Raw genomic sequence first — 16,261 nt, 5'->3', positions numbered from 1 at the left:
TTGCAAATTTGAGCAAAAGTTCTTAGGATCGGGTTGAAAGTGTACTTGGTCCTCTGAAAAATTCGTGTGCTGAAAAGGGTTCTTCTGTCTCTGAGAATGGAGTCTAAACCTACAATTATAGTTGTGCACCTCCAAACTACATGTAGAAAAGAGAGGAAATGTTGTTAGGATTGGGGGTTTGCCTTCAGGTCAAACCCCATTTTGGAATTGACCAAGTGATTGAAAATACTTGCAAGTAAATGAAAGGAAATGTCTGAAGTAAAATTCACCTCATGAGAGGATGCTTTTGAAATGTTGATAGAATTGATTGAAAGGAGATGTATAATATAATGTCCTGAATGTTAATTGGGATCTCCTCTTCAGTGTTTGAATCCATGACTTGAATGCAACACCTAGCCTTGAAAGGAGACTTGAAATTCTCAATGCTTGAAGGAATGTTTGAATGCTTGAATGATTGATGATAATGTCGCTTGGTAATTTTGCCTTATGATCACTTATGATTGATTTCACTTCTTGAAGTTATGCAAATAGGAGGGGAAATGCTCCTTATATACTTGCCAATTAGGGGTTTTTAATTGATGTTTCATCTTAGGCCGACATAGGATAACTTTTTCTCGCTCACAATTGACAAGCCCAATGTACGATTAGGTCAAGGGAGGCCCAAAATAGGGTAGGGATATGGGTGTCATGCCCCTGTCTTGCCCCAATTTTGGATAGGCGATGATAGAAAGGCAATGTGGGTGGCAGAAAATGAAAGTTTATGATGTTTGAGCATATCCTGGGTCTCCAATCAGTCTTAGGGATTCATCCGCCCATGCGCAGACCCAAATGCAGTAAAAAAATGCAAGGTCACAATTTTATGACGCTACAAGAAGAAGCAATTTTGCTACTATTGGTGGCACCAATATAGGTGGATTAATTAGATATTAATTTAGTTGATCAAAGGCTTATTCACATTTTTCCTCCCATCTAAAAGGAACATTCTTGTGTAGCATATGAGTTTAAGGCAAACACTTGTCAGCCGATTGCATGATGAATCTTATGATGGATTGCAGCCTTCCTTGTAGCGATCTTAATTGGTTGATGTTTCTAGGAGGTGGCATCTCCATGATTGCTTGCACTTTGCTCGATCTACCTCGATGACTTTTTCCGACACTGTGTATCCTAGGATTTTACCTGATGTAACTCCAAATACACTTCTTCGAATTTAGTTGTACATTGAATTTTTCCAACCCCTAAAATATTTTATCTAGGATCTCTAAATGCCCTTCCCTTGTGAATGATTTGGCTAGCAAGTCATCTACATTTTCTTCCATGAATGTGTTGTTATTTTATCTATTGACTGACATGTTGTAACCCTAATTTTGTAACCGATATAAGTCTTGATAAAAGGCTAAGGGTTGGGATTTTTTCTATAGAGAATTTTGTAGCATTTTTTAGTGGTATTGAGTTGCAAGGGATTACTGGTTGTAATCAGTTTGATTTGCTGGATAAAAATATTGGACTCTCTATTTGGTGGATGTAGCCCGAGTTTGGGTGAACCACCTTAAAAATTGTCTCCTCATTGTTATTATTTATGTGTTTTTCATTCCTTTATTTAATCTTTATTTGCATATAATTAATTTTTTTTGCGTGCAATTCCTAACAAGATCTATTCTAACATTTCTGACATTGATCCTAAAATTGTCACTCATAACATTGTCCTAATTTTTAATGGTAAACCTTTGAAGCAGAAAATTAGAAAAATGAGTCCTAAAATAGCTTTTCTTGCCAAAGCTGAAATTGAAAAGCTCTTAGATGTAGGCTTTATTTTCCCTATTGTTTATTCCCTTTGTATTTTGAACATTATTGTCATTTCTAAACCTGATAAAAAAATTAGAATGTGCAACAACTTCCGAGATCTCAATAGCCTTCTTTGAAGGATGATTTTTCGCTTCCAAACATCGATATGATAATATATTCTAGTGTTGGTCATGCTTTGTTATCCTTCATGGATGGTTTTTCAGGATACAATCATATCTTCATTAATCCTCAAGATCAATTCAAAACTATTTTTACTACTTCTTAGGGTACGTTTTGTTGGGTTATGATGCCTTTTGGGTTAAAAAATGTTGGCACTACCTATCAGCGTGTTATAACTCTCATCTTTCATGACTACATGTATAAAACCTTAGAAGATTACATTGATGACATCTTAGCTAAGCCTATACTGTGTCAAGACCATGTTAAGATCCTTCGCCAAGTCTTTGAAAGAATTTTTAAATACAACATGCACTTGAATCCCAAAAAATATGTTTTTGGTGTGGATAGTGGAAAAGTATTAGGGTTCATAGTTTCACATCATGGTATTGAAGTGGATACAAATAAAATAGATGTTATAGTCAACATGTCACCTTCTCGAAACATCTCTCAATTTATCAGAAGTTTGCAAGGAAAAATTCAAGTTATTCTTAGGTTTGTTTCATAACTTGCAGATCAAACTTTCCCCTTTACTCAACTACTTAAGAAAAACATTACCTTTCAATGGAATGAGGATTGTCAACAAGCCTTTGAGGATTTAAAAACCTATTTGGATAACCCTCTTATCCTACAACCCCCTATTGCTACTCAACCTTTTCTTCTATACACCACTTCTTATTCTCATGCTCTCGCAACTCTATTGTCGCAACATAATAGTGACGGTACAGAATGCCCAGTCTATTATATAAGCCACACTTTACTCGATTATGAGGTCTGATATACTATGATAGAAAGACAATGTCTTGCTCTTTTTTTCGCAACTCAAAAGTTGAGACACTACCTTTTGAATATCGAGATTGATTTTATTATCAAGTTTGATCCTTTAAAGCATCTCTTTTCTAAAAATGATCTCTTGGGACGTCAAGAAAAATAGGTTATGATGTTGATTGAATTTGACCTTAAATTTGTCTCTCAAAAAGCAATTAAAGGTCAAGAATTTACCGACCATTTAGCTTATGCACCTTCACCTCTCGCATTACCTAATCAAGAATATTTTCCTAATGAATTAGTTCTTCCTATTGATGTTGATAAAACTTGGGAACTGTACTTTGATGGGTCTAAATGTCGAACGGGTTCGAGAGCTGGTGTTATTTTAATATCTCATTTTGAGAAACCTATCTCTTTATCCTATCATCTAAACTTCCTTTTTACTAACAATATCGCTGAGTATGAAGCCCTTATTATTGTTCTTAAAGTAGCTTTATCTCTAAATATTCAATATTTACATATCTATGGTGACTCACAGTTAATTATAAGACAAGTTGCGAGAACTTATCAAGATAAACAAGACAAATTATCATGGTATCATAACTTGGCCTTATCAATGTTAGAGAAGTTCACCTCTTACACCATGGAACCTATTCCTTGAAAGGATAATTGACATGTGGATGTGATGGCATGTGTCACTTCTCTCATATCCCTTGAAGATCTGTTGGTGAATTTGAATTTCACTATGCACAATCTTTCCTATCCAACTAACCCTGATAATTATAGTGATGTGTCTTATTGTTGTATTATAGATTCTAATGAATAGTACTCACATATCTCACTATATTTGATCGATGGTACTTTTCCAGAATCTACAAGTAAAAACACTAGAGATAGAATTCGTAAGTTGGCTGCAAGATAAATTATACTTTCTAACATTTTGTATAGAAGACATTATCATGGTCTACTCCTTCATTGTATCAACAAAACTAAGATCTCAATTGCTCTTGAGGAGGCACATTCAGGTGCTTGTGGGGGGCATTTTGGTGGTAAATCTTTAGTTCAAAGGTTGCTCTGAATGGGATACTATCAAAAAACCATGGAGAAATACTCTTTTGTTAGATATTGTTGGTCATTGTTGCTGCTAGGATATGTTGTTGTCATTGATGTCAACATATTCCTATGAATTGCTCCGATGTGTTTGGGAAGATCTTATGATTCGGTTTGCAGTGTTGTTTTGTTGATCAATGCCTTGTAGAGTTTAGTATTTCCTCTGGTATATTCCGGTATGATCAGATCTTGTGCTGAGATTTTGGGATATTGTTTGGGATTGTCTTATGTATTTGCATTTCAGATGGATCATGATTTGGTGCTCCACAAGATACCTTTATTCATGACACTTGCTGATTGGTAATGTTTTTGAGCTTTCAGACGTTGACAGATGAAGATTTGATAAGCAATGTTGGTGTAGCTATTCTTGATGATTCTAACATGCTTACTGGTGTTTCCTAGTCATTTCCTATTTGTTTTTGTGATCCACATTGATCGTTCTATAAATTTTTTATGGTTTCTATCAACTGGTGATGTTTTTTCATGTTATGTGGTTTTCCTAGTGGTGCAGCGTGTTGCGGTTGATCTTGGTGTGATTTCTGGTGGAGTTGTGTGTTTGGGAATTTGAATTAGGTCCATGTCATCTCATGTAAATCATTGGTCTTGTGGTCGATCTTTGTATCATGTGATGTAATTTTGTAATTGAGGGTTTAGACGACCTTGTTATCAAGGTTGATGAATTGTATATATAGGTGATATATTCATGTAATTTAGGTGTCGATGTTGTGTCTGCATTATTGGAGAGTGGTGTATGTGCAAACAAGAGATTTATCCTTTGGTGTTGATATTGAGGAGAGATTGGTATTGTAGACCAAACAATTGTTCTTAACTGGAACTGTGATAAGGCATTTGGAGGTGCTATTCTTTTAGTTCATTTCTTCTAGATTGTAGTCCAAATCTTATTGTAAGTCAGTGAGACTTCCTTGAGGTTTGTAGCCTTCCGAGAAATTATCTTTTGAGCAGTGAGCTTGAGGCAGTGTGCCTGAATGCATGTGAATTCCCCATTATAATATTTTCACATACTATTGCAGAGTATCATCTAACTGTGGGTAGGTTCCCACCATGGTTTTTCTCTTAAACAGGTTTTCCATGTCAAAATCTTGGTATTCTGTGTTGCACTTTCAATTTACTTATCTTTTTTGTTATTGCAGTTTATTAGATCTATTTTTATAGTTAAATTTGTTGATCCAGTGAAGACTAATTCACCCCCCATCTCAGTCTTCCTTCTTTGTTGCTGCTAACAATTGGTATCAGAGCGAGATCTCTGGTAGAAGCTTAACAACTTGAGGAGATCTAGTATGGCAGATCAAGGTGTTATATTTAAGAAGGATAGTCTGAGGTTTCATGGAAGTAACTATGCTATATGGAAGATCTAGATAGAAGTGCACTTGAAATGTCTTGGTGAAGATTATTGGAACATTACAAAGAATGCCCATATAGTTCCTCTGAATGGACCAACTACTCCTGATGAGATCAAGGAAGTTGAACATAATATTAGAGCGAAGGAAGCATTTCTTAGCGCCCTGACTAATTCTAAGATGACAAATGTAATGGGACTTCAAACTGCACATGAGATCTAGGAGAAGCTTGAGATACTATATGAAGGTGATAAACAAGTTAAGGTTGCTAAGTTGAAAAGTTTAAATGGAAAATATGAGGTGTTGAAGATGGGAGATGATGAGAAAACATACTGTTTCATGGCTAAGGTGAATGACCTTGTCCTAGGTATCAAATGTGTCTATGGAACCATTGAGGAAGATGAAATTATTTCTAAGGTGTTGAGATCTTTGCCTCCTTCTTATGAACATAAGTTTGTTGTTATTGATGAGATCCGGAGTGTGACTGCAGTGACAAGAGATATGCTAGTTGGAAAGATTGCTGCATTTGAGATGAATGAATTTGGAGAATCACATGGAAAGTCTGAGACAACATTTAGAGCATCAACATCTGTATTCAGTAAGGAGAAGTATGATCCTAATGAGTGCAGAATATCTAGATATGAAAGAGAGAGAAGAGAGATGGAAGAGCAAGGAAAAGAGATAGATGACCTTGAAGCATTGATTACCCAGAGATTGCCTAAAGGAACTGGTAAGTATGATGGAAAGTTGCCTTTGAAATGTTTCTCTTGAAATAAGATAGGACATTTTGCTTCTAGATTCCTAGAGAGAATGGCTAAGTATGACAGGCATGACAAATTTGATAAGCATGATAGGAATGATAGATATGAAAAGAATGAGAAGTATGATAAGCCTTACAATCCTAACCAGAAGTATAGGAATCAGAAGAACTATTATTATGTTATTGATGATAGTATTACAGATGAAGAATCAGAAGGAGATGAAGTTGTATTCCTTGCCATTAAGGAAGATGGACCTACACTTGTTGATTCCACAAGCTGCACTATTGAAGAGAAAGCTTTGGCTGCTAAGGTTGAAGAGAAAGATGAATGGGTGATTGACAGTGGTTGTTCACATCATATGATCGATGATAAAAGAAAAATTGTGAGTATGGAAAGATATGATGATGGAATAGTTAGATTTGGAGATGAAAAAGCATGTGTGATCCGTGGGAGAGGTTCTATTTCTTTTGATGGTAAGCATAATACTGATAATGTCTTGTATGTTGAAGGTTTTAAGCATTATATTTTGAGTGTTGGATAGATGGTTGATAAAAATTATGATCTACAATTCAAGCATGGAAAATGCAAAATATTAAATGCCTCCGGTATAGAAATTGCATCTAGAACTAAGACTAAAGGTAACATTTTTCATTTGAATGTTGGTGAGAAAAGTTGTTTGATTATTCATATTGATGAGAGTTGGTTGTGGCATAGGATAATGTGTCATGTGAATTTTGATTCAGTGATTAAGATATGTTCTACACAAGCTGTTATAGACCTACCTAAGATTGTTAAGCTTGCTAATCCAGCATGTAAGGAATGTTAGTTGGGTAAGCAAACAAGTATTTCTTTGAAGAGAACAATATACATCAAATAGACTACTAGATCTTGTGCGTACTGACCTATGTGGACCTACAAATATTATAAGTGTGCAGGGTGATAGATATTTTGTGTTGTTAATTAATGATTATTCCATAATGATGTGGGTTGTCTTTTTGAATGAGAAATCAAAAGTGTTGGGCAAATTCAAGATATTCAAAGAAAAGGTTGAGACTGAGTCTGGATTGAAGGTGAAGTCTTTGAGATCTGATAGAGGTGGATAAATTTTGTTCCAATGAGTTCAATTCATTCTATGAGAAGCATGGGATTAGAAGACAATCATCTACTCCTAGAACCCCCTAGTAGAATGGAGTTGTTGAACAAAAGAACATAACTATCTTGGATGTTAAAAGGACTATGCTTATTGGAGGAAATATTTCAAGGATCTACTGGAGATAAGCTATTAGCACTATTGTTTACACATTCAATAGAGTTCATATCAAAGGTGATACCAGTAAGACTCCTTATGAGCTTTGGTTTGGTCATGTTCCTACTGTGAAATATTTAAGAGTATTTGGTAGCAAATGTTGTATCAAGAGAGATGAGGATATAGGAAAGTTTGATGCTAGAAGTGATGAAGGAATTTTCTTGGGATATTCTACAAAGAGAAAAGCCTACCGGTACTACAATAACAGACTGAGAAAGATAGTGGAGAGTGCAAATGTGAAGGTGGATGAGAATCTTGGGAAAGAGATCAAAGCATGTGGATATAATGATGGATAGCATATTGTTTTAGCTCCTATCCAGACTGAAGAGCCTAAGAAGAATGATTTGGCAGAGATAGTTAACCTAAATGTTGCTATTGTGGGTGAAGAAGTGCAGGAACCTGAAAAACCAGAACAATCAGAAGACTTTGAGGTATGTAAGATTGAATCATTTTGAAAATCATATTATTTGTGATAAAAATAAGGGTGTGATGACTAGAAGAAGGTTAGTTGTTGAAGAAGTATGTTTGATTTCAAAAGTTAAATCTAAAGATATTGTTGAACCTTGTAAAGATGAAATTTGGATGAGAGTTATTATAGAAGAACTAGATCAGATTGAAAAGAATAATACATGGGAGCTTGTGCCTAGACCTAAGGATAATAATGTTATTGGTACTAAATGGGCATTCAGAAACAAATTGAATGAAGCTGGTGAAGTTATCAAAACTAAAGCTAGACTATTTTGCAAAGGATATTCTCAGAAAGAAGGAATAGATTATGAGGAGGCTTTTTCTTCAGTGACCAGGCTTGAAGCTGTTAGATTGTTACTTGTATATGCTGCTTATAAAGATTTCAAGGTCAAATCTGCCTTTTTTAATGGTGATCTTGAGGAAGAGGTCTATGTTGATAAACCTAATGGATTTTGATTATCAGATGATGGGGACATCGTATGTAAGTTGAAGAAAGCTCCTTATGGATTGAAGCAAGACCCTAGAGCCTAGTATGCTAGACTAGATAAGTATTTATTGAAATTGGGATTTAGTAAAGGTGGTGGTGATAGTAATTTGTACTTTAAGATTGAGAATGCTAACATCTTGATTTTTGAAGTCTTTGTTGATGATATTATCTTTGGAGGTGATGATGACTTGAGTATGAAGTTTGTCGGTGATATGCAGAAAGAATTTGAGATATCTATGATTGGTGAAATGAAATTTTTCCTAGCTTTGCAGATTTCACAGACTAGAAAAGGTATATTTATATCTCAAACTAAGTATGTGAAGAAATTTATAAATAAGTTTGGGTTACATGACTCCAAACCGGTTGGAACGCCTAAGTTGACTGGTTGTAAATTGTCTAAGAATGATGAATCTCCAAAAGCTAATCAGAGTATGTACAGATCTATGGTTGGTGTACTTCTATATCTTACTCAGACTAGATCAGACATTATGCATGTTGTGTGCATGGCTGCTAGATATCAAGTTGATCTGAAAGAGAGTCATGTCACTGTTGTAAAGAGGATATTTCAAATACTTGAAAGGAACTGTGAATTATGGTTTGTGGTACCCGAGGAATGATGATTTCATGTTATGTGCCTACACTGACACAAATGGTGATGATGACCAAAAGAGCACTACTGATGGAGCATTCTTTTGGGGAAAGAAATTGGTTTCATGGGCTAATAAGAAACAAGATTCAGTGTCATTATCTACTATTGAAGTTGAGTACATTGTTGTTTCTAGTAATTGCACTCAGGTAGTTTGGATGAAGAAAATGTTGAAAGATATCAGAGTTATCTATGATAAACCTACTATCATTTACTGTGATAATTTCAGTGCTATTAACATGTCAAATAATCTGGTACATCATTCAAAGACTAAGCATGTGTCAATCAAATATCATTACTTGAGAGAGCAAGTCAGTGAAGAGAAGGGGAAGTTGGAGTATGTATCTACAAATGAACAAATAGCTAATGTTTTTGCTAAGCCTTTGCCTGCATATACATTTGTCTATTTGAGAGACAAGTTAGGGGTATCTACCCCTCCTAATGAGAACTAGATGCATTGAGTTGCATCAATCCAGTTGACTTCAGAGCCTTATCTATATATCTAGATTGATGGGTTGGTGTTGCTCCTCTGGTGGAGTAGTCCATGTTTTAGGGGGAGACATTCCTATGATTCATGATTTTGTTTGGTTATCTATTTTGAGATCTTTGGCCTTGTTGTCAAAGGGAGGTGAGATTATGTGAAAAATTGTTGATCCTTGGGGGAGTTTGTTGGAGATATATTCTTTCTTTGCATTGATTTTGTTTTACATTCATATGTTGCCAAGGGGGAGATTGTTGGATATTGTTGGTCATTATTATTGCTAGGATATGTTGTTGTCATTGATGTCAGCATATTCCTATGATTTGCTCTGGTGTGTTTGAAAAGATCTTATGATCTGGTTTGCAGTGTTGTTTTTTTTAGTATTTAACCAGTGACTGAGAGGGGGGGTGACTCAATCAAAGCAATTTAAACATAATTAAAACAATCAAATTGACCGGTCTGCAATTGTCCTTTGCATTGTCTTAAACATCTTATAAATTATGAGAGAAAATAGCATCAAAGAAAAGATATTTGCATGCACACATAAATATCACATAACACAAGTAATTATATGTGGAAACCCTCGATTAAAGGGAGAAAACCACGGTGGAGATAACCCACAATCTCTCTTACTGCAGTGAAAAAGAGTGCCCTATTAAGAGCTTACAATCTATTCTTTTTGAGAACTTCACCCTATGAGGAGTGACTAGTATCTAGTTAAGAATACCTTAGAACCTATTAAATTTCACCTTGCTAGAGGATTTTACAACTTCATATTTGAAGTGACTTTGTTAAGAGATTTTACATAAAGAACCGATTAAGGTTCACCCTTGTAAGGGATTTATAATGCTACAATTGTTAGAAGGAAACAAGGATGATTGATCTATCTTATGACACTAACTTTGTCTCATAGATCTGCTCTGCATACTCTATTCTACTAATCAGTGTCAGCTTCACCGTTCCATACCTCTTTCACCTGCACTCTGTTCTTCTCCCCTTGTTTTCACTTTCACCAATCTCTTTTACTTTGACAACCACGTTCACACAATGAATTGTGTGAATATATTAGCCTTTTGTTCTGGTGCCAACTTTCCGTCCAAAACATCAGATACAAAATTTAGATACCATGCCTTAAATTACTCTCCAGACATCATTCCAAGAACATCGGTCAAGATAGTTGTTCATGTCGATAAGTTCATCGGTTGATTGTCGATTCAACTGGATGTTAATTGAATATTTCCAAGTCTATCGGTTGAGACTCCTATTATGCCGGTATACCAATCAAATTCTACCTAATTAGTTACCTCCTGTATGTCGGTCTATTAACTCCTTAGCTGATTATCCTCTTGTGTTGCCTAGATATTCAACAAATGTCTATTATGTGAAGGGTTTGCATCATAATTATTTGAGTGTTGGATAGATGTACAAAAATAGATATAATGTTGTTTTTTAGGATAATGGATGTGGGATCTAGAAGGAGTCCAGAATGGTTATAGCGGCTGGAAGAAGAACAAATCAAAATTTGTATCAGCTGGAAGGAGCTACAAGACATTGTTTGTTATCTAAACTTGATGATAGCTAGCTATGGAATTGGAGGATATATCATATCAACTTTGATAACCTTTTACAAATTAGTTCAAGGAGTACAGTGAGATATTTATCGAGATTGACCAAACCAGATAACAACAACTACAAGGAATGCCAAGTAGGAAAGTAGAGAAAGAGCACATTCAGAGGTAAAGAGTATACATCCACTAGATTACTGGATTTGGTACACAAATCTATTTGGTTCGATCAAAACAAGGAACTTGCAAGGTGAGAGGTATTTAATGTTATTGATTGATATTATTCTAGAATGACTTTGGTTGCATTTTTAAGAGAGATGTCTGAAGCATTAGAGAAATTCAAGATATTAAAGGCAAAATTTGAAAATGAAGTTGATAGGAAAATCAAGTGTTTAAGGCTTGATAGAGGAGGAGAATTTATTTTTGACAAGTTTAATGATTTTTTTAAAGACATGGCATTAGAAGATAGTTATCTTCCCCCCAAACACTGCAACAGAATGGTGTAGTACAAAGATTTAACCAAACTATACAAGAGGCAGATAGAACTATGATGAAAGGAGTAGAATTACCATAATTCTACTAGAGAGAAGCAATTCACACAACAACATACACTCTTAATAAAATTTATACCAAAAGAAATATGGGAAGACATCCTATGAACTTTGCCATGGTAGAACTCTGACACTGAAATATTTCAAAGTATTTGGAAGCAAGTGCCATATTTGAAGAGATGAGGATAATCTTGGAAAATTTGAGAGCAGGGCAAATGAAGCCATATTCTTAGGATATTCAACAAAAAGCAAGGCATACTAGTGTTACACCAAGAGGGTGAACAAGATTGTTGAAAGTGAAAATATGAAAGTCGATGAAAGTACTTCAAAAGACTCGAAGATATTGATAGGATATGAATTTGATGAGTCTGGTGAAAAGAAAAAGGAAGAGGAAATGAGAAGTGAAGAAAATAATGATCAAGATGCTCTGGCATCTACATCCAAAACTCCAAAATGTGTTCATTTTATTATATTATTGGAGATAAGAGTAAAGGTATCATCAAAAGAAGCAAAGCAGCTCATGAACAAGTCTTGTTGTGTTTACTATCTGAATCTGAGCCAAGGACATTAGAAGAAGCTTGTCATGATCAGAATTGGATGAATGCAATGATAGAAGAGCTAGATCAAATTATCAAAAATCAAACACGAGAATTAGTTAACATACCGGAAGACAAGAATGTATTTGGAACTAAGTGGGTATCCTAGAACAAACTAGATGAAGATAGAAAGGTTGTAAGAAACAAAGCAAGGTTGGTTTACAAAGGTTATACTCAGATTGAAGGTATTGATTTTGATAAAAAAAAATTATGCCTTAGTTGCTCGGATGGAGCCAATTAGGATATTCTTGGAATTTGCAACATTTAAGGATTTCAAGGTTTATCATATGGATGTGAAATTAGCATTCTTAAATGGATAATTAAAAGAAGTCTATATTGAACAACCAGAAGGTTTCAGGGTGAAAGATGATCCTAACATTATTTGTATATTGAAGAAGGATATGTATAGACTGAAACAAGCCCCTAGAGATTGGTATGGAAGGCTAGACAAGTACCTGATTGATCAAGGATTTCGGAAAGATTCTACTGACAATAATTTATATTTCAAGACCGATTCAGGTAAAATCTTAATTTTTGTAGTATATGTTGATGATATAATCTTTGGAGGAAATAAATGTAAGTACAAAATATTTGCTAATGAGACGTAGATGGAATTTGAGATGTCCATGATTGGTGAGTCAAATTTCTTCCTTAGTTTGCAAGCTAATCACAATGATAAAAGACTTTTCATTTCTCAAAGTACATCAAAGAATTGTTAAAGAAGTTTGGGTTGGAGAACTCCAAACTGGTGTGTACACCTATGACTACCGAATGTAAGTTAACCAAAGATGACAAATCTCCTAAGGTAGATGCAAGTTAGTATAGGTCAATGATTAGAGGATTGTTATATCTAACCGCCACCAGACCAAATATCATGTATGCAGATTACTTGGCAGCCAAATTTCAATAAGAACTAAAAGAATCACATGTTATGGTAGTAAAAAGGGTTTGGTTTGTGGTATCCTAGGAACTCATATTTTACCCTCACAACTTATACTGATGCAGACTAACCCAAAAGTGTTGATGATAGGAAAAGTACAAGTGGAGGAGCATTCTTTCTTGGATCCTAGTTGGTTGCTTGGTCGAGTAAAAAGCATGAATTTGTGTCTCTATCTATAGCTGAAGCATAATACATTACAACATCTTCTTGTTGCATATAAATTTAATGGATGAAGTAGACTCTGAAGGACATTGGTGTAAATTTTGATAACCCTATCTCAATCATGTGTGACAATACAGGTGCAATAAATATTTCAAAGAATCTAGTACAACATTCCAAAACAAATCATATATCTATTTAGTACCACTTTTTGAGGGAAAAAGTGTTGGATAATGAAGTAAAACTTGAATATGTACCTACAAAGGAATAGATTGTAGATATATTCACTGACATTGTGTAAAAATACTTTTGAGTATCTCTGCCAAAAGTTAGAGGTATTACCCCTTTCCAATTTGACCTAATGTGCATTTGGATGTGCATTAGTCCAGTGAGAAACTTGCATATTCTTTATTTGAACTTATGGTTGATTGCTTCCTCTTAGGGGGAGCAGGAGTGAGTTTAATAGGAGCAGTTTTGCACACCTTTTTCATTGTTGTCAAAGGGGGAGAGAAAGTGTGTGATGTGTGTTGATATGCTTATTGTCTTTATGGATGTTTCCATCAATGACAAAGGGGGAGATTGTTAGCATTATGTTATATGTTGTCATTGATATCAAATCTTGTGGTCTGATTAGGTCTAGATTTGGCATATTGAGTAGCAGTGGAAGATTGGTATGTCATGTCGATGGTCATTTGGTGATTTCCTAGAAGATTTGGCTTCTCAAAAGATGTGTTGTCAATGTTACTCAGTGCTATTTTGGGTCTGGCTTGATTCAGAAGTCGACGGTGTGTAATGGCATTTTTTGTTTTGGGTCCAGCATTGGTAATATATGTAATGTGTTGATGTATTCGATAAGGAACGTTGTGATGCGGTCTACTTCTCATTCCTTCCCACCACCAGAATGTTTAATATTGACCCATTTTAGATCTTTGTCTTGGTTGACTTGCAAGATTATGTTTTTCTAGAGATAGCATATGTATGTGTATGATTTGGATGAGTTAGTGTGAGTTTTTTGTGAATGGCTAATTGTGTTGAAGATATGCGATATTGAAAGAATCCAATTATCATTGTGAAGTGTGTTGTAGATAGTTACCGAAAGCACTTCTAAGAGTGTAGAATGTGTTTTAGTGGTGGAATCTCTTTTATATCTTTCTTTCTTTGGTAGTGAGCCTTTCTGGGCAGTGAGCCCTCTTACAGTGAGCATTCTTGGCAGTGAGCCATCCTTTGTAAAAATCACCTTAACTAGTGTTTATATTGAGAATTAGAATTCCTTCATGGTTTTTCCCTTCTTGGCTTCTCCACGTACACTCTGGTGTTCTTTGTGTCTGATTTATGCTTTCATGTTTTTCTATCTTAATTAATATGTTATTTGTTCCAAATCTAAGAGTAAAGTTTAAATAAGATTTTAATTTTCAGCTAATTCACCCCTCTCTTAGTTGCCCGGATATTCAACAATATCTTGGTCAACAACTAGATGTTCCTCAACATTATCTTCATTTGGAAAGAATCTCCCAAAAATATCCCTTATTCTATGCATGTAGGTGTTGTATACGGTGAAAAGTGATGATGAAAAATTGTTGTAAAACCATAAAGATTCAACCACAAACAATCTAGGCCCTACAATGAAACATTCACGAATACCAATAGAGATACCTAAGATCACGAAAAATCAACAAAATATAGCAATATACCATTCACATGTCAAGTAGGGTTTCAATCTCCATTGTCTCCTATCTCCATTGATCTAGTTTGATATATTTTCTCTCAGATTTTATGTGTGCACAAGAGCTTAACAAAGAATGGATTATGGTTGATAGCTTGATCGCAAGAAGGCTTTATTGCATATGAGTGTTTTGATGCATTGATTAGGATTGAGAAGGAAGAGAGTGTCCTCTTATATAGAGAACATTGTAAGAAATGGAGGGATAAGATTAAGAGGTGTAAAGATAAATGGTCGAATAGGATTAAAGGGTAGGTAGAGGAAATAATTAAATGATAAAGGGGTTAGGTAAGAGAAGAATTAAGAGATGAATGGCATGTGTCATGGGTAGAAAAGGCTAATGAATTAATTAAATAAATAAATATTTATTTAATTAATAGAGAAAGTGGGATGAATTAAATAAATTAAATATTTATTTAATTTAGGAAAAAGGACAATTTAAATAAATAAAAGTATTTATTGACTAAGGAAAGGCCTAGAACAGGATTAATGAATTAATTAAATAAATAAGAATTTATTTAGTTAATAGAAGACTTAGGATAAAATAATTAAATAAATAAAATATTTATTTAATTAGATAGGACAATTTTAGGTGTCTACATTTTGCCCCTCTTTGAGACAATGAAGCTTGTTGCGTTGGCTCAAAGAAGATAAGATAAACTGGTACAAAGTTTCCCCATGACGGGAATGATATTCCCCCTCGAGAGATTGGATAAAAATGTTTGAAAATATCACAGACAATCTCTCGATAAGAAAGAAAGGCTAGAAGGGACCGACAAGATAGGGTGACAAGGTCATACAACTTAAAGATTGACTCAAGAGGAATCAACAGAATCATGTCTTTTTTTGGCATTATGGGAACCGGTATGAGGACATGATGACATGGTATGTTGTCATTGATGTCAATATGTTGAAGAAGAGAGAACCGGTATAACATTGTGAACTGGTATATGTGCCAAAGTGAAGTGGTGTGTTTGTTCAAGGTGAACCGACATGTTGATATGGGAACCGGTACATGGAAGCTTTGTATGACTACCAGTTGGTAGTCTCAACTTCAGGGTTTCCGGTTGAAGTGCTTCAAGCCTGTGTGACTCAACTGGTGACTTTGTGTGATGAGTTAGCATTGTAACAAAGAACAGATCATGTTACCACGTCAGCCTTGTGCGCGTGAAGGATCTTGCATGAAGGAGATTGTTCCTATCTACCTCGGGAATGTGTGAAGTCTGTAAACGATGAAAACGCGTGATGGGTTATCAGCCGCCATGAAAGTGGTGGAAAACAAACGATGGAGAATGTCTTGAGATCGGTTCAAGTCTGTTGCATTTAATGCAATATGCTCAATGGTCAGGATTGAACCATTTGAATTTCTTAACCTAACAAGTTTAG

Source organism: Cryptomeria japonica, chromosome 6, assembly GCF_030272615.1.
Source record: "Cryptomeria japonica chromosome 6, Sugi_1.0, whole genome shotgun sequence".
Lineage (NCBI taxonomy): Eukaryota > Viridiplantae > Streptophyta > Pinopsida > Cupressales > Cupressaceae > Cryptomeria > Cryptomeria japonica.
The sequence above is the reverse complement of the archived record's forward strand: the minus strand, read 5'-3'. Positions refer to the sequence as shown.